The sequence below is a fragment of the Aricia agestis genome, chromosome Z (genome assembly GCF_905147365.1).
Source record: "Aricia agestis chromosome Z, ilAriAges1.1, whole genome shotgun sequence".
NCBI lineage: Eukaryota > Metazoa > Arthropoda > Insecta > Lepidoptera > Lycaenidae > Aricia > Aricia agestis.
Genome location: NC_056428.1, coordinates 37441598 through 37461601, shown reverse-complemented (window position 1 = coordinate 37461601; position 20004 = coordinate 37441598). Strand labels below are relative to the sequence as shown.

General features: G+C 36.4%; 1 long non-coding RNA gene across 1 annotated transcript; it reads right to left on the bottom strand.

Annotated features, from left to right (window-relative positions):
• Positions 1-776: 776 nt before the first annotated feature.
• On the bottom strand, positions 777-19265 carry LOC121738783. The gene is made up of 3 exons (XR_006037333.1): positions 19205-19265; positions 4380-4382; positions 777-790 (listed from the first exon to the last, which is right to left on the bottom strand). It is a non-coding gene; the product is annotated as an uncharacterized LOC121738783 (long non-coding RNA).
• Between the last annotated feature and the right edge of the window lie 739 nt (positions 19266-20004).

The window sequence follows — 20004 nt, the reverse complement described above, 5'->3', positions numbered from 1 at the left end:
GCGACGTCGCGTGCCACCCCCGAGGGCAGTTTGCTGAGCCCACGGATAAACGGCAAACGATTGATTCTGGTCATACTTATTAGAGCAGCAATATTTATTGCCCAATATCTATTTTTAAGCTATTGTATAGCTTTTATCGCGGGCTTCGAAAATTTCCGTAACGAAAAACCCTCAGTGCGGCTTTGCCAGACTTCGGCACGGTGTTTGTGTGCGTGCGACGTATGCGAATTATGATTGCATAAGTTGATAAAAATGCTATGCAATAGCTCTACCGCGGCAGTCTCCGAGTGCGACACAGCTTTTTGACAAACGAGCAAACAGGTCACCTGATGGAAAGCAACTAAGAGCCGTAGTTCATAGAAAGCTGTAGTTGCGTTGCCGGCCAAATTTCTCTATAAAAAATCGTTAATACCTCGATCGTGAGAATCGCAGACAATAGATTTTCAATTGCTATGTGACAGTCGGGTGCCGCTTGGGTCAAGGGCGTCGCCAGGGGGGGGGCAGGGAGGGGCAGCTGCCCCCCCCTAGAGACTCTAAAAAACGTTGCCAAATATAATGCAAAAGCAACGACCACTATAATATTAAAATCTGGTAATAGATGTAAGGCTCGTAGTACAAGTGAAAAGTTTCATGTGCTGTCGACTTTACCTACAATTCATACCTACTTTTCTCATTTATAGAGAGTGAGTAAAGTATGAATTGTAGACTGTAGTAGGTAAAGTCAACTTGCCCCCCCCTGCGCCATCGGCTGGCGACGCCCTTGGCTTGGGTGATGGGATGTGTTGCTTAGCTCAAATCTCGAGAGTAAGCGATTTCGGTAATTCTGTTTTAGAATGTTCCTTGAAGTACGATGATGGTTCTTACGGACAGAAAATTTTCATAAAATTACGCGGAGAATAAGAATATTGAAGAATACATAACAACCGTACAAAATTATTACAAGGGCGTCATCTACTTGTATTTGAGAATATTATACACTATAACACTGTACACGTATAAAATACTGTACTAACCCTTGCTAAGAGCTTGCCGAAAAAAATCTACAAATAACGTAATCCAACTCCACGCTAGACGTTCCCAATATTAAAAATCCTTCTATTTACAAACACGTTGCAAAAAACGGAATTTCACCAGCCGACTTTTACTTCAATAGCTGTGTGTTAGCTTAGGGGAGTCCCCGAGCCGGGTTATCCCCTAAACCCTAATAAAATACCCGCCAGCATCCTTAGACACGGTCAAATACGAGTCTTCAAAGTATTTCTCATATATTATGTATAGATTCTATCGGGCGTTTATATATCTAGCTGATCCTGGAAGGTTGTTTCGCTACTGTATACGTTATTTTGGTATAAATAATTTTAACTGATTCTGACTCCTGTATAACTAGGGCCCTCGACGATCAATTTGTTTGTGCAATATCATTGAACAATAACTATTGAATAATTTATTTGACAATAAGATTGAAAGATCGCGCAATATCTTTGAACAATAACTATTAAACAATTTATTTGGCAATAAGATTGAAAGACGTTCAATAGAGTCTAGACTCTAGGACTAGGCTAACACAGAAAATTTCGTCAATTCTGTTCAGCCTATTCGTTGGTAACAAACACCGCGACAGGAGAATGATAAATAATTAAAAAATACTCAACACTTGAAAGATTTTTTAAAGTAAGATAAGTCGTAAAGATGTTTTGCTTGTTTACTTCGCGTAAACTACGAAATTCCCGACCATATTAAAGCTGCAAAACATAAGATAACGTAGAGATTTTGTGCGCTGGGAGATGCAGACAATATTTTTGATAATAATTTCTTAAAAATCCTAATATTATATCTATTTCAGTTGACTTTTATACTTACATTTTTATACTTTTTACATGTTATTGAACTGTCGCGGTCACCAATTCAAGTTCGAAACGTTTATTTTAGACATATCATAACACATCCACACTAACAATAAATGCAAATTACATAATATGTCTGTCTATCACCTTTTCATGCCCAAACCGCTGAACCATTTTGGCTGAATTTAAATGGTACTTTCCCGGGAAGGGACATGGATACTTTTTGTAATGAAAAAGTGTACGGTTCCCGCACGATAAACAAATTTTGGCGCAGCGGTGTTGAGGACGTCATTTAGTAGCACATATAAAATGACACTAAATGATTGATATACTCAGCCCAAACTAGACCTTTCTTTAAACCCGTTTTAGTTTCTAGGCACAGTTTTGAATATAAAAGATGTCTGAAAATGCAAGAGATCTTAGAAATTAATAAAAGAGGATTTAATTTTGCGCAATAAGCGAGCTAACACTCTCCACAGGAGTCTCATATGAAAGACCGCCTGGGTCGAAATGACCGGCTGGCTGGGAAAGTGGTGATGGCCGCCAAGTGGTCAATTTGATAGACGACAGCAGTGCAAACAATATCTCTGTAGACTTAGCTCTTCATATTTATTACCGCATCTGAAGATTTATTGGGTTTCGACGCCAAAAAGTACTTTTATTCAAAGAGTTTAAAATCCGGAAAAGCTTAGCTTAGCTCCTATAGGTTTATTAGATAAAGAACTATATAGTACTAGCTGTCCCGGCAAACGTTTATTTGCCATATTTAAAAGTATTTCGCCCGTATTATTTTATTGAAGTGACTAAATAAGTATGTCACCATGGCAACGTCCATCGCTATCCCGTCGCACAAACAATGGTCGCCGTCAGTCTCGAGTTGTAATAATTTACTATTATTTATTCAACAAAATGCACTTATCAATATAATAAGTAGCCTATTCTCAGACCCACTGAATATGCATACAAAATTAGGTTAAAATCAGTAAAGCCGTTTCGGAGGAGTACGGAGCCTAACATTGTGACACGAGAATCTCTAAATAGTATAAAACAAAGTCGCTTTCCGCTGTCTGTATGTATGTGTGTATGTATGCTTAGATCTTTAAAACTACTCAACGGATTTTGATGCAGTTTTTTTTAATAGATTGAGTGTTTCAATAGGAAGGTTTATATGTATAACATATGCATAATATGGTAGAGAAACACTGATAATTTTAGAAGTTTCTAATGTTATGTCGTAAATAAATTCATTTTTTTGCGTTTATATTGCAAACGCTGGCTAAACCCTACGAGATAGATCAAAATAATGTACTACAGTATTGTACACCTTAATAAGGTAAACAAAAAAGTCCGCGATGGTATATGTCTATTTCTTAGGGATAACTCACAATAGCCATTTTTGTTCTTTACTTTTTACGAAAAATAATGGCTTATTTACGAAGCGATTTTAACAATTTACAACATTAACCCTTATCCAAATAAACATGTTTGGAAGCTAAGACATTAAATGTAGATTATAATTGTCTTTTACACTATACAATTTCGATCAATACTTTAGAAGTTTTCAAACGTATAAACTTACGCGGAATCAAAAAATATGTCGCGCGGCGGCGGCCGAGGGACATAGCGGTTACGGCGGAACCGGCCGGGGGCTCTCATAAGCTTCGGGCTTATGTTATTGTAGTAGATAGTGTATTTCGTCATTGTGTGGTTGTGCAGACGGTAACGCAGAGAAGCAACCACAGCGCTTTCTTTCAGATATTCATTGTTTCTGGTTCTTTGGTTTCTGAATTGTCGATAAAAATATATTTGACTTGGTTAGAAAAACGGACTTTTGTTTTTGCTTTGCGATTGGGTTATTTGTTGCTTTGTGGGTATTACTATACGATCATGCCTGGAAGACGTCGTCGTTCGAACATAGGTCGTAGTACAGTGAATGCCAAAAGAGCACGTTCAGCAAGAGATGAAGAATCGTCAACGGAACGTGAGACTCGCCTCAGCCAGAATAGTGATAGAAATCGGATACAGAGAGAAAGAGAATCGTCTGTAGAGCGTGAGGCTCGCCTCAGTCGGAAAAATGATAGAATTCGAATACAGAGAGAAAGAGAATCGTCTGTAGAGCGTGAGGCTCGCCTCAGCCAGAATAGTGATAGAAATCGAATACAGAGAGAAAGAGAATCGTCTGTAGAGCGTGAGGCTCGCCTCAGCCAGAATAGTGATAGAAATCGAATACAGAGAGAAAGAGAATCATCTGTAGAGCATGAGGCTCGCCTCAGCCAGGATAGGGATAGGCATCGAATACAGAGAGCAAGAAAATCATCCGCACAGACACATAGCAACACCGAACAAAACGAACAACCAAACAGCCACAGACCCGAGAGAGTAACTAATTCATGGGTAAATAAAGAAAATTCTGCCAATTTTTGCGAAACTTTTATCGTTTACGCAGCACAATAGGAAAAATCACCCGATTTTGAAACATTCTTCATTGGTGCTCCGCTTCTATTGGTCTTAGCGTGATAATATATTATAGGCTACATCCTACTAATATTATAAAGGCGAAAGTTTGTTTGGATGTATGGATGTGTGGATGTATGGATGTTTGTTACTCTTTCACGCAAAAACTACTGAACGGATTTTAATGAAACTTTACAATAATATAGCTTATACATCAGAATAACACATAGGCTACAATTTTAACCGACTTTCAAAATGGGGGAGGTGTTATGTTCGTTTTCTTATATTCAACGATTACTCCGCCGTATGTTACCCGATTTTTATATCCACAAAAGTGGTGATCTGATGAAGGATCGAGGGAACTCCTCAAAACTTATAGGGAAACGTGTGGTGACTTCGGTTTCGTGAGAAGTATTCTAAGCATATGCTACCAACAAGTAAAAGTTTGCACCGAGATATACCTGGTATACCGCGGTTCGGAAGGTGCTGAGAGAACTCCTGATTCTTTATAGATACAAGTTTGGGAGTTTCGGCGTTGTTTTAAGAACAGGAACCATATGCTACTATGCAAATTACATTCATCATCATCATCATCATCATCATCACTACCATATTATACCATTTCATAGTCTTTTAGATCGAGACTCGAGTTTGTCAAGCGATAATTTAAAAAAAATCTTTATTTTATTTCTAAAAATAGTTTGACTACAGGCTATATTATATAATATATTATCACGCTTTGGTCGTATTAGTCTTAACTAATACGACCAAAGAAACTCAGGAAAATGCGGGAAAAACGGGGAAAATATTTTTTATGGGAAAATGTACGGTTTCTGTAAAATTCCTAATTTACGCGGGCGAAGCCGCGCGGGACATCTAGTTTTATATATAAGAAGATATAGTAGGCAAATAATCTTCATATATATTTTAATTGGAAATATTTTCAGACGAAATACGACGAGAGCGTCTATCGCGTGACACTCGTATAAATTCTGTCTACTCTGCTAGAGGTGAGAACTTAAAGGGAATTATTGTATAACTTGGTATAATACGTTACAAATTATTATTATTCTACTCAACCAACAATATGCCTAATATCTACATATATTGAATTGTATGGAATTTTGCACAGCGCCCAATGAACTAACTAATTTCACCAAATAAGCTTGATTCGTCATACCGATCATTTTTGCTTTGTGTTAATTTAAACCTACTTATGGTCTATTGCTATAATTTTGCTGTTCATTGTTGCGAAATCACTAGTGTATTTAAACATTTAGCATATAAGTATAACTAAAAACACTTTAAGTCTACAATTTTTTTATTTTACTAAGGAGTCGGGAGAAAATTATTAAGTAACATGAAAAAACTTCCCGCTTTTTTGCTTAAATGGAGACTTTAGGGCCGGAAAAATTATTTGAAATAGAAAACCTATGGATTATATGTGTAGCCAGATATATTAGCTAGGTTATGAAGTAAAAAAGTTACAAGTTTTATTAAAATAATTAGGGAAAAAATGAGTTATTGTCCATATGTTACTTGTTCGATTCTTCCACTCACGTCTTCAATTATTTTGACTTTGCAAAGATTCCCAAAGAAAGTTGGCGCCGTAAACCCTCAAACTTAGATTGCAGTATTTAAAATAACAAAAGAATATTGTGTGATTGCCCGCAACTATATTGCGCCTGTATAACTCGGTAACCGTACTTTTTACCAAAATAAAAATACCAGTATTTTTTATTTTGTGATACTTTCCCGGGCCGCCATATGAATTTCATCAAAATTCCATCGTGAATATGTTACAAAGAGACATAGAAACGCACTAATAATATTAGTATGGACATTGTAGGATGATACTAATGATACTACGATGCGTTGGAATACCAGACAAACAGTTTTCAATTTGCATAGAGGCAAGCCATAGTCGAGTGGTTGTGTTATTGCCTTTTCAAAGTAGCGCAGCATCAAAATGGCTAACCCAGGGGCTCCCAATATTTTTAGCGCACGACACAGTTTCAGTATTTTGTAGTAGCCCTAGCTAGGTATTCGACAATATATGAAATAAAAAAATGTTATTTGTTGTTTCTGTTTGTCTGTGAAAGAAGGATAGAGGAAGATCAAGAGAAAAGTATGTTAGTTTTATTAGACAATGCTAATGTCACGTCATACTACTGAAAGTGCTGGTGGGGGACAAGGAGAAGTAGCGGCAGCTTCGCCAAGGGCCTCGCCCTTAAACAGGAAGAGAGAGAGATTTGTAGTTTCTGATAATGAAGGAGGATCGAATCACTGGCTACGGCCCCCGGACAGAACGAACCGTAGACCAACATCGACATAGAAAATATGTTCTCGAAGTTTATACGTTTGACGTAAAATGCCATATCGGCCGGCACGCGCCTTGACAATGAACCGTTCGTACCATGCTTACAGCAGACAACAGGCTGCAGCAGCTGTACTTACTCGCGCGGTGCGCTAATTTGTCAGTGTCGGCCTACTGGTTCGTTCTGTCTTTTGTGTTTCTACGGTGCACCAGGGCGCCGCAACGCACACTTTTGGAAACCCTGGGCTAACCTGTACACCGCTCTTTCATTTACCTTTCATTACTCGCTTTGTCTGAAATATACATTTATTAGCATTCAAATGCGCAAAGTTATGAATTAATAGTCAGATTTGAATATAAATTAAATAAGGTAAAGTTTTAGGAGTTAAATAATTTATATATGGAGTTCTGAATGTTCCAAGATTTTATAATTCAAAAAATCTGAAGTATGTAATTATTGAATATGATTTTACGAAGGTTTTCAAAAAATTCATTTTTAAAAAAATAAGTAAATTAAAGATAACCTACCCTGTGCCCTGAATCATAATAATATGTAAGTACTCTAATTCTGAAGCTCAGCCAAATTTTATTTAAATAAGTTTAATATCATCATATTATGAATGTTAATTGTAAAACAAACATAATAGTATATCTTTCTATAATATCATCTCGATATCACTATATTTTATATTATCAGAATCAAAAAGTCCTCAAATAACTCCGACTGTTACAAATATTTCCCATGCAAAGATTTATCATGACTGATTTCGAATTTACAAATAGGGTGTGAATATCAAAGTTTAACTCAGAGTAGACGCTGACACTATTATGCCTAACGCTTATATCATTTTGTATGGTCAATATTATTTAAAAATGTGCGTATAATTTATACAAGACGTATTTGGGATACAAACAATAACATATCCTATACAAAGTATACGTTTAAAATTTTCCAGTCAATTAGATTATTAGATTTTGTATTACAGAAAATTGTTTGACTCTAGTCTTTGCAGACATCGATTTAGGATGCAAAAACACTGTTCCATTTCAAATAGCAGGAAAAGTACACAAAATGGAAAAAGAAGGTGCAATAGCAGTCAGCAATATCAAAGATGCCTTTGAGCGAACTTCGCTTTGTACGTCATCGATTTGTCTTTGTACGTCATCGATTTGTATTCCCAATTACCTGCTTCGAAAAGCGTTGGACTTTAATTACAATAGTTCTAGTAAACGTCTTTAAAATATGTAGTTCTTTGTTTTTGCTATATAGCAACAGAAAAGCAGTAAATTAAATTTATTCATGATAATATTGTGATTATTTTAAAGTTCTTTTTAAGATGAGTTTATTTTTACTTTGAGCACAGCTTCGAGGTCGATTGGTTGTCAAACGCACTATTCAATAAACAAACTTCCGAAAAAACTCAGATAAGTACCAGGTTTTATTACATCCAGTCAAAACTTTGTTATTTAAAACAGAATGTAATATTATAATTTATAAGCATAATATTTATACGCGAACGAAAAACTTTGTTACCCTTTTTACGAAACATGGGGAAACGTAGGTGCATGAAATTTTGCACAGTTATAGTTTGTATGGTGAAGGAGTGCATCGAACTAATATTATTTTGAAATTGTGCTTTTATCATAATTTTTTTTAACAAATAAAACATTACACACACTACAACACACACACAAGAGAAATGACAGATTTTTGAGTGACAAGCCTATACATACGAATTATGCTCTTTTATTTATGGTTGAAGTCTGTTGACAACAAGTTGACAAATTGAAAATGGATTATAGCTTTTTTTATTGAATCTAAGATACTATTAGACAATGCTTACACGGCCAATCTGAAATCAGCTGAGTCCCAAAAACAAGAGTTGAAAAAATGTATGATAAAGTCAATATTTTTTACAAAATATAGGTAGTAGTCCTAATGTCGTTGAAACTAAGGTCGAATTTCGACCATTGGGCGATCTCTAGTAAGTATAAATACGTATAAAACCAACGTCGTTTCTATCCACCCCACTACTCTATGCAGGTACTTGGGGCGAGCACGCGTGGGAACGTGCGCCCGCGCAGATAACATCTATATTGGCACTTGTTTTGAGCTTTTGACTGTTTTGTGCCACCCTGTTGACTATATTGTGACATAAGCTTTTGACACACTTTGCTGGACATTCACCCTTTTGATGATAATTGGATGAGATGTTTGATTAATTACAATGAAAAAAGTGCTTAGTTCTTTTTGTAAAAAACTAATGGAAACGTATTTTAAGTTTATTTTTTGTATAGGGCATCTACTTTTTTACGAATCGATAAATTTGGATCCAACGCAAATATAATTTGGGGTTCATTAATCAAAAATCTATAATCATGTTTTTCATTACAATATTTTATAAAATCATCGAATAGGTCGCAGTAGATTTTATTTACAATCATAAACATATATTACAGTAATCAACTACGGAACCCTAAAAGATCATGACGTCACTGGGAACAAAACATTTGGCGATACAGTCCAAGTACTATTGTTATCATTGTATGCGAGCGAAATTACCTTCCCTGTTTACCTTAGGGACAGATAACGATTACACAGTCCGATTGAAATTGTTTACGGGATTATAGATATTATTAATTGCGATAATAACGCCGATAATCCTATGATTACGAATATTTATACAGGTGGAAATTGGATTTGGTTTCCAAACTTTAACTTTCCGGAAAGTTCATGTACTTATGTTTGAAGACATCAAAGTGGAAAGTTAATATATTTTCGTATAGATTAGTTCAGATTATATTCAGAAATACATATTATATTATGTTGCTTTAACCACCGAACTCTACCTTAAGCAACTTATAAGTTGACATGAAATAGAAATATGTTTTAGTCGGGACATAAAACAGTTGAAATTAACTAATATATAAAGTACATGAAAGATTATAAAAGTAGGTTTAATAAAATAATGAGCTCGAAAAAGAATAAAAAAATTAATTCTGTTTTGGCCTACCAGGGAGATATTTTGTTGTACGACTAGCCAGACTCCCACGAAAATCTGAAATAATTGGTATTCGCCGATCGCTTCGCCAACCAAAGTTATTGACTAACAAAACAGCTTTTATTTCTCTAGGTGAGAAAATGTACAGCGAACCCCGAAAACAAATAAATCGGTCATTGTATCGGCACTTTGTAAATAGTTTCCAATCAGCGCGCAAACATCGCGGATTGGGGAAAAATATTGTTTTCCACAATGATGTTTATTGTGAAGCCGGGCCCAGGGAACATCCCACGGGCAATAAGGCCGGGCGCAAACATCGGGCTTATCATTCGCCTGGGTGACGTTTAGTGGCGCGCGGCGTATGCGCGGGCTTAAAAGACGCGTGACAGCGCGACACGCGTCAGTAGGGTGCACATAATGTTTTTCGTGGAATATATGTTTCACAATGATGCAGCTTCTACGAATTCATTTGGTCGGTTCTACTGATTGATTTTGATGCTGTTTCGATAAATCCAGAAAATATTTCGTTTACAGTAAAATATTTTTCACGTAAAATATCAAACTGACGTGAAACTGGAATGGTCCAAATAAAAAAAAAGTTTTATATCAAGGCGATTCGTATTTCATTCGAAATGTTGAAGTATCATTTAACTACTCTCTTTCAGTTAAACTTTTACTGATCTCTTTTTTCGCATAAAGTCGTAGAAATCGCTACATGAATTGCTGGCACACTTCAGCTTTACAATCAGCGGGGCTAAAATGGTCACATTTAGCAATTCCTCTCAATCAATTCAGCAAATGAATTGTCAAAACTGTCAAACTGACAAATGTCAAATCAGTACAAAAAATACAGAAATGAATTGCAAGCAGAGTTGCATTTTGCGATTTTAGAAAAAATGAATCATATTATGATTCATATCATGATTCTTCGAAGCGACCATTTTAGCCCCGCAGGCCTTTGCAGTGCTTTTTCACAAAAACGTTAGAAACAAAATGATTTTGCTTTGACAATAAAATTTTGGTTGAACTTGAACTAGACAAAATTATCTGTAACAGGAAATTAATAACGAAAACGTTTCATTGGCAGATATATTATACCTACGTTATTGCTTTAAAGATAAATATTGTAAGAATAAAACTAAATAGCCTACCATTAAAATTCCCGAATACATGTCGATGGCAATATTGAATGCATAATTTTTCAGTGTTCATATTGCGTACGTTCGAAAACTTTAATTAAAATACACATTTCGATTCTGAATTGGAAACGTAAGAGACAAAAGTAAGCGCTTTTAGTATTTTCATTAAATACGAAGCTTCAATTAATACCAGAGGCACCACTGAAAATATTTTTTCTGTTATAAAATTTTGCTAAAAATGTATCGGGGGAATTTTATTGCAACACGACTTCAGTTCAGTTTTCAATTAAAAATCTCATGTGAATATGGTCACCCTATTATAGCAGCATTTACCAGGGCATTAGACGATGGTTGTAGACGATCAACAAAAGACTTTACTGCATTGAATTATTAAAGTGCATTGTGGCGGGACAGTCTGTGTTACTAAATTGTTTAAAATTGAGATACAACAGAGCTCAAAATGGCGAAGCATTATTGAGAAATTTAGAGCGGGGCGTCAGAAAGCTTAGTAGGTCGCCTGCACTGACTTTTCTCTTTATTACGTGGATTTATAATATGACTTTATGGTGGTCGGGATCAACTTTGACATCTTTGGCTTACCAGTCACGAGTCGTATGAATTATTTATTTCGTTATCGTGAGACTGAAACGTGACGTAGTTGTATACGGTTTTGTTTGCCGTTGGCGGGTTAAGCAGCGCATTAGTATACGCGCCGGATGGGTGACCGTTTGAGCAATATTATTCTGTCATTGAGTATATTATATTCTTATAAAGTATAATATATTTACAAAGTTAGAAGGCTCGTGTAATACTGTACTCTTCTTCAAATCTTTGTTTATTTAAAGCTCTAATAAACACTTAAAATTAAAATAAGTTCTAAAGAATTCAGAGTTCTACAGCACACGAAACATCTCGGCGCCTTTTGTAAACCATTTAAGTCGGTTCTTTAGAAATTAAAAAATTCTCTTTCAAATCTAGAGCATTTAAAGCTTCTAAAAGCGTTCTAGGTTCTATTTAGAGCGAAGCCACTATTCTTTAGTGCGTTGCGGTGCGATTTGTCGCCGAAATGGAATAAAAATTTGTGATAGCGCATCCGTAAATGTAGGATAAAACATGGAACAGCTGCAAAAAAGTTACTTCGCTAACAAGAACGGCAAAGAAAAGAAGAACGGCAAAAAGAAAAAAAAAGATATAAATGAATAATGATAATTACATCTTTGACTGTTTCTAAGGTTGTTGCGAACTTGTAGGTCAAAACGTGTGTGTGCTTTGACCTACAAGTTGTACTTTACAATTTTTTGACGTTGGAATTACTTTATTTCGTAACTGGGAGTTGCGAGGCTCCACTCGCGTAATAACAGTGTACAAAATAGTTCATTTTCCGGAGATAAGAAATGAGAAAATCGGTCACCATACTCAATACACACCGCATCAAAAATCGAACGACCCAAATTATCAATATGACATAGTTATTAAAATATATAATAATAGCTCCCACACCGGTTTCGGTGATGGTGGCGGTTTCATTGAAACCAGGCCAGCTACGCAGGAGTAATTTTATAGTGCCCAAGTATGTGCGCAGTACACAAGAGCACTCTCTATTCCTTTACTCTCATAACCCAGTGGGACGGACGACCGACACGACTGGCGAAAGATCAGGCGCAGGACCGACTTTTTACATGCCCATCCGACGCATGGATCACCTTACTTGTCAGACAATCAGGTGATCAGCCTGCATTGTCCTAACCAAACTTGGAAATAACATGTTTCCAACGCGGGAATCGAACCCACGACCTCCGAGTCAAGAGCCGCGCTCTATAATTAAAATATATAAGTTATCGATGTCATCGCTGCGACAACGCAAACACCACATTACACATCGATCTGTTTTTTGTCAGTCATTTAAGAGGAGTCCACACCGCCCTTTTTTCCATACAAACGTTGTCCCCTGTTTCCTCCCTGGATAATGCTAGTAGAGTTATAATTTTTTTTCCTGAATATCTTCGGCCACTAATACAATGTCCCTATGTTTTCTTTTTTTTCATAATTTAATTATTAAATAAGATATGAACGTTCAAAAACCCAAAAAAATGGCCGGATTTTCCACTGTGTTCAAACGTCCAGAAAACAGATTTGGCTAGATTATACAAAAAAAGCAAAACATAGGAACACAGCTCAAGCCTTTTTTTAATCTTTAATGAAAAAAGTACTTAAATCGGTTAAGTTTTGGAGAAGGAATCAGGGGACAACGAATCGTTGATTTTCTGGATTTTCTGCAGTTGTCTCTATCGCGTTCTGCGGTATAGGCTTGAGGTAAGGGAGACAGCTATAGATATTACACGTACTTTTTTTTCATTTCTCTAGCCGCTGTTGTATCCTTTTAATAAAAATACCACGTACAAAATCCGACAAAGCAACTCAGCAATGTGGCATATCATCTAAGAAATTATCACCGTCGTCGTCGTTTACTGCGGCGACGCAACGTGGGTGGCCACGCTCTTAACTCATGCTTATGAATGAGATATAAAAAGTTCATCACCGCTTTCTTATTAATTACAATAAAACGTTTATAATGAAATGGTAATGAAATTGGTCGTTGCATTTGGAATATCTAATTATCAAAATCGAAATGATTATGAAAGCAATCGCGGTAGATATTTTAGCGATCTCTGTGATTTTTAGTCACAGAAAAATTTAATTTGATTGGCCAATATAAGATTTTTAATATTTTAAAATTTAAGATTTGAAATCAGAGAGATCTTTATCTCACTTGGTTGGTAGCTCAAGCTGGGGGTCGCGGGTTCGAATCCCGCCGACGGAACTTTTGTTTTTTAAAGTTCCTGGGTCATGGATGTATTTTAAATATGTGTATCATATAATAAAAATCTTAAATATATGTATTAAATATATTTCCGTTGTCTGGTACCCGTAACACAAGTCCTTCAGTTACTTATCACGGGGCCAGACTGACGTGGTGTGAAGCGTCCATAGATATTATTTTATTATATTCTTTGACGCTACATAATCTCTGTAGCTGGCTACGGCGCGGTGCTACGAAGCGTCGTCGTAGCTCGTAGCCGCAACCTTTGAGAAGATGAGAATATTAGCTGCATGAAATCTAGCTTAATTAAAAAGACAGCTTCCTTTTTGTATTTTAATAAGGTATTACCTAAACCGGCAAACGCTATTTTGTCATATTATTGTATAAGTATCCTACGTTATTTCGCGTATGAAAAATATGTAGATATTGGCCGAATCTCAAACGTCAAACCTATCCGCTCAGCATATTTTCATGTAAATTGATCGGACCATTTCTGAGGACTTTAGTAACTAGCACTAACTGTCGCACTCGGAGACATTTAATTATGATTAACCTTCAATTTAATGAAGAGTGAGTAGTGACAGATAATGTACGGGGCTTACGTCAAAATTTTAAATAAAGTAAGTAAGACACGAGACTATTATAATATATGTATATATAAAATGTATACGTGGGAGAGCCATGCTTCAGCACGAATGGGCCGGCTCGACCGGAGAAATACCACGTTCTCACAGAAAACCGGCGTGAAACAGTGCTTGCGCTATGTTTCGCCAAGTGAGTGAGTTTACCGGAGGCCCAATCCCCTACCCTATTCCTTTCCCTACCCTCCCCTATTCCCTTCCCTTCCCTACCCTCCCCTATTCCCTTCCCTTCCTTACCCTCCCCTATTACCCTATTCCCTCTTAAAAGGCAACTGCTATCTGCTGCTGCGTTCTGATGCTGCGAGTGTCCATGGGCGACGGAAGTTGCTTTCCATCAGATGACCCGTTTGCTCGTTTGCCCCCTAATTTCATTAAAAAAAAAGATATTAATTTGGCGTCTGTGCGTCTGAACTCGTAAGCCGACGTAACAGCATGTGGCAAAGCCGGTGTAGCGACCACTCGGCACGCCGTCCGTAATCTGATTACTCACATCTGCTAACAACAGATAGTTTTGACAGTCAAGGAAATTGTAAAAGCGGGTTCACATTGTTAAAATCCAGTGATCCAGTCCAGCGCGAATGATGTAAACTGCCACTGGAAACCAGAGTCTTGCCATCCTGGGGGGGAAAAAGAGGGATTTGTTTCTTTTTGTAAGAGAATAGTGTGTGCTACTAATAAGAAAAATTCGAGTATGTTATTGTGATTCTTAAGCTGTGATATAAGGGTAGTTAAATGTTGTGCTGTATTTTTATTGTTTTAATTTTTACATTGATAATTGTTTTTAATCGGAATGTTATTTATTTAAATTGTTAATTATTAATCGTTAGTTAGTTTAATTGGAATATTTTTTTAATAATGTAATAAATGTTATGTTGCAAAAACTTAATTGTTAACAACAAGCCCTGACACCGTTAGGGGGGATGTGTATTAAAAAAAAACTACAGCTGTTCATCAATTTAATTCAGAAATAAAACAATTTTTATTTCAAAAAATATTTTTTTTTTTGTTTGAAATTAATTTTCTAAATATATACAACTCAAAGGTGATTGACTGACTGACTTACTGACATAGTGATCTATCAACGCACAGCCCAAACCACTGGACGGATAGGGCTGAAATTTGGCATGCGGGTAGATGTTATGACGTAGGAATCCGCTAAGAAAGGATTTTGATCAAGTCTACCACCAAGGAGGTAAAATAGGATCATGAATTAATATTTAATAATAATACTTCTGAACGCGAGCGAAGCCGCGGGCAAATGCTAGTTTAGATATAAAACATTTTTTTTTATTCAGTAATTCCATTCCAGTGCATTCCAATGATTCCAGTAGCAATCCAGCGCTGGATTGGATTAATGGATTGGAATAATGTAAACCGGCCACTATGGTACTAGCCGTGATCCGTCAAACATTGTTTCGTCATATACGTTATAGGGATATGCATGAGCCCACTGATATCATTTCAGAAAATTCAATAGCGTGATTCAGGACTGTGCGCTATTTGGTATGCTACAAGTTACAACATAATACTTTATCTAAAGGCAGATTTACATTGAGTCATTGACTGTCATCAGTGCTGGCGCCGAAAACTGACACATACTAAGGCTGCATTTCTACCAGAGATGTGTTGCGAGTTGCGAGGAATGTGTTTTTGAGAACCAATAGAATCGCTTCATTGACGTCATTTCATTCTTCTCTTGTGTTGCAGGTGTCCATAGGCGGTGGTGATCCGTCTGTCCCCTAATAAAATGTTGATCATCGCTTACTCTGCATTAGGAACAACCCTGTAGTTTTTTTACAGTCATTAATACCATTGACGTTACATACGCAAGGACAACATTGCCCGATTAGATTGTCACACGTGTGACTTTAGAGGAGGGGGCCAGGCCCCCTCATTGCTTATCTCCAAAGTCGAAACCAACTAGCAACAGACTAGTTATAGCCACGATTAAACTACCATAGTCATAACCAGACCTTAGACTAAGACCCTTTCGAAAAAAAAACGCAAGGACATTGCACACTACACAATCAGTGAAATTGTTAAGGGATATATAATATCATTATGATCTATGTAATAATATTAATTAATTATAAATTAATATTAGAAAACGATTGTACTAGTAATTAGTAGACATTTGAAGCTTAAAACTTCTTTTTGGTATTTAATTATTTTAATTTAGAATTTAGATCTATAGTAGATTTTTTGATCTCTGTGGTGTGATATGTTTGGTAGGAGCGAGTAAAATTTATATATGTGTATTTCGACATTATTATTATGCTTTATTCAGTTCTTTAAAATTAACAATTTGTAAACGAAAAAAAAACAATCAAAAAAGCATCTACTAGTGTTAATGCTTCTACATTGATTTAAATCTGCGAACGTTAGCACCAATATATACAGCGCTGGTTTATCCAGACTTTTCATATTATATCTAGCACTTGAAACCAGCCCCCGTAGACAAGTGGCAAAACGCTAACGCTAGCGCTACAAAATGTATGGATTTGACATAGCGAACGACGCTAGCGAAGCGATGACTGATGTCAAATCGCATACATTTTGTTAGCGTTAGCGTTAGCGCTTTGCCACTTGTCTACAGGCCCAGTGATGCTACCATCCACTACTGTGCCAATCTAAATGCATCTTCCCTGCCACCACCTGCAATGCAACATCCCTCGCTGTTACGTCCATGGCGAGGGTAATGGTGACAATACCACCAGTGACGCTGTAGGCACGCTCCGCGCACTTGTTTGCGAGTGATTAATGATGCAGCCGACAGATCCCAGCCAAAGGATTATAGATCGTGACTAGATTTTAATGTAAGCTAAAAGTGCTATAACTTACAAGAAAAGAAAAGAAAAATGTTATTGTCAAATCTATTGTTTTTGTTAGGTATCATCGGAGAAATTTTCGGAAAGGTTTGGCGGACCTAGTATGTTATTTAATCGAGCTATGTTATATGTATGTCATACGACATGAACTTGGTAGGGATATAAAAGTCCAGCTGATCACGAAGGTTGGACTTTTATGTCCCAACCAAATTAAGTTCTACCAGTACCAGCCTATGAATCAATATCTCTGAATATACTATGTTTAAGTATGTGTATTTTTTCACTGTTTTATTTTAAAACGAGATTTTGCCCGCGGCTTCGCTCGCGTTAAGAAGTTTTATTAATATATACAAACTTTCATCCCCTATTTGGGTTGGAATTTATCAAAATCCTTTCTTAGCGGATGCCTACGTCATAACATCTACCTGCATGCCAAATTTCAGCCCGATCCGTCCAGTGGTTTGGGCTGTACGTTGATAGATATAATATCACCATGTCAGTCAATCACCTTTGAGTTTTATATAAATTATAGATACACTAAGCACAAGCTGGAAATACCAGTGATCAGACTTATCAAAATAAGTAAATCTTTTAAAGGTCAATGTATAATACGCCTTTACAATAAAATCCCGGAAAACGTTCAAAATCTATCAATTAATAAATTTAAAAAAGTAATTAAAGAACGTTTGTGTGCCAAAGCGGAGCCTACTACACGGTCAACGATTTCCTAAACGATAGCACATCTTGGGAGTAGAATGGCTGCTTGCAAGGCTGATTCTACATTTATTATATATGACTTACAATAGTGTATTTATGTTGTATAGATTAAGTTATTTACATTGTTAATTTTATTTTTTTAAAAGACAAATTTTCCACTTTTTTACTAAAAAGTGGCCCCGTGCGGGTTTCTTACGCCGGTTCTTCTCGCCGGGTTAGTTCCCGAACCGGTGGTAGGCAACATGTAGTTCAACGTTCTGAAAACATTTGATTCAAATTTATTCAGAAATAAAACAATTTTTATACCCCCCCCCCCCCCCCCTACGCCATCGGCTGGCGACGCCCTTGCTTAAAGCAATATCACCCTTTAAATCCAATAAAAATTGTTTAAAACTTACAAATCATTACCACACCTGTTATAGCTTTGGAATAACCCTGACAAACACGACCCCCTGTTAATACGGTGTAATTTATGGTAGTAATAAGATTGTTTACAAAGAGGATTATACCAAAATGATCGAACAAAATACGATTAGCCGTGTTCAAATAAAATAACAAACAGATCATAGTGTTTGGGGGCTGATGATATTTTAATTTCGAAAATTCTTTAATACTTATACAAAAACAATAATATATTTACGTTTGTTTTAATAATTATAATTCCGTAGTAACCACATGGAAACCTTATTTTTTAGCTCTACTCGTTCGTCTGTCTGTTCGTCCCTTGATAGCTTCGATACAAATTTTGTTTTTGCTCTTCTCAATATTATAACATATCATTAAGCTACTGTAAATATAATATAGTAGAACCTATTATATATTCCTGGTCGTCGTCCGAATTCCTCAAAATTGAATTTCCTAAAATGGACGTTCAAAGAAATTTGAGGACACCCACTCACAATTATTAGTATCTCGTAGAAATAGAATGAAATGAAAGTAACCTATTTCCTTCACCGCCTTCTACTCTCAAATTAAATCGCTCTAGTGGTTTCAAAGCCAGGCTACCTAAATTTAAGTCGTAAAATATACTACAAACACCGGAGTAATTAAATGAAAAAAAAAAAACACCGGAGTAATAGCAGAGTAGGTTCAATGCTTAATCACAATGATATTCTATGTTACTAAGTATTTTAGAAACTCATTGCTTAATCATGCCGAATTCGAGTCGTGTAACTTCGGAATAATGTTTTAAGACACTATTAGGCTTTAGTCTCGAAATTAGCGGGCAGCGGGGCGAGAGCGGCGGCGGCACGTGATAATGTATAAATTTATATGGACAGGCCTCGAAAACCGAGCGCGCGGCGCGTACTAGACGGCTTATCCATATAAATCTATACATTCGAACGCGCCGCCGCCGCTCCCGCCCCGCTGCCCGCTGATTTCGAGCTTGAAGCCTACGACTGCGTTTCCACCAGAGCAGCGTTTTCAGGATCTTTTAAACCAATAGAATCGCTGCGCTTAGAAAGGTCAGGTCAATGAAGCAATTTTATTAGTTCTCAAAATACTGCAGCGCGGTTCCGATGGAAACGCATCCTGATAGTTCATAGAGCGTTTCCGTAGACCAGTTGTTTTTTGGGACCTAAAAAATTGATCAACCGTACAAACGCAATTCATTTGTTTCAGTTTCCGTATTTGAAATGAGAACTTTGAAACAAAATCAAAACGTCTCACAATAGCTTTGAGCCTTCCGTAGAGCTTTATCAATTCATCGTAAAGCTTTATGTTTTCATTTGTACCATCAGAGAAATTGATTCATAGGCAGATCGTTGAGCTGTTTTTAGTCGGTTTATTAATTGACTTTCTTTGAATTTTCTCTATTAAAGTTAGTTTAATGATCACGAATATTTTATTTATTCGATATATATATCGAGAATTCAATTAGATACAAGGTTAAGAGCTAAATAAAAAATTGAAGAAAAACGGGCTAAAGCGTCCAAAAAAATAACTACAAAGTTACTGAATGTAAGAATCGTGCATATTTAGATTTATATTTTAATATACTTAGCTGAAAGTTTTAAACTAAAAAGTAGAAATCTAGATAGAGATGTTATACATATAGGATAATGGCCCTCAACTCCGTTGCGCCAAAATACCTTTATCGCGCATGAACCGCAGATTTAAATGATATAAAAAGTATCTGATATAATTTCCTGGGACTCACATACCAAGTAGCAAAATCGGTTCAGCGGTTTGGGCATGAAGTGGTAAAGACAGACAGACGCACTTTCGCATTTATAATAT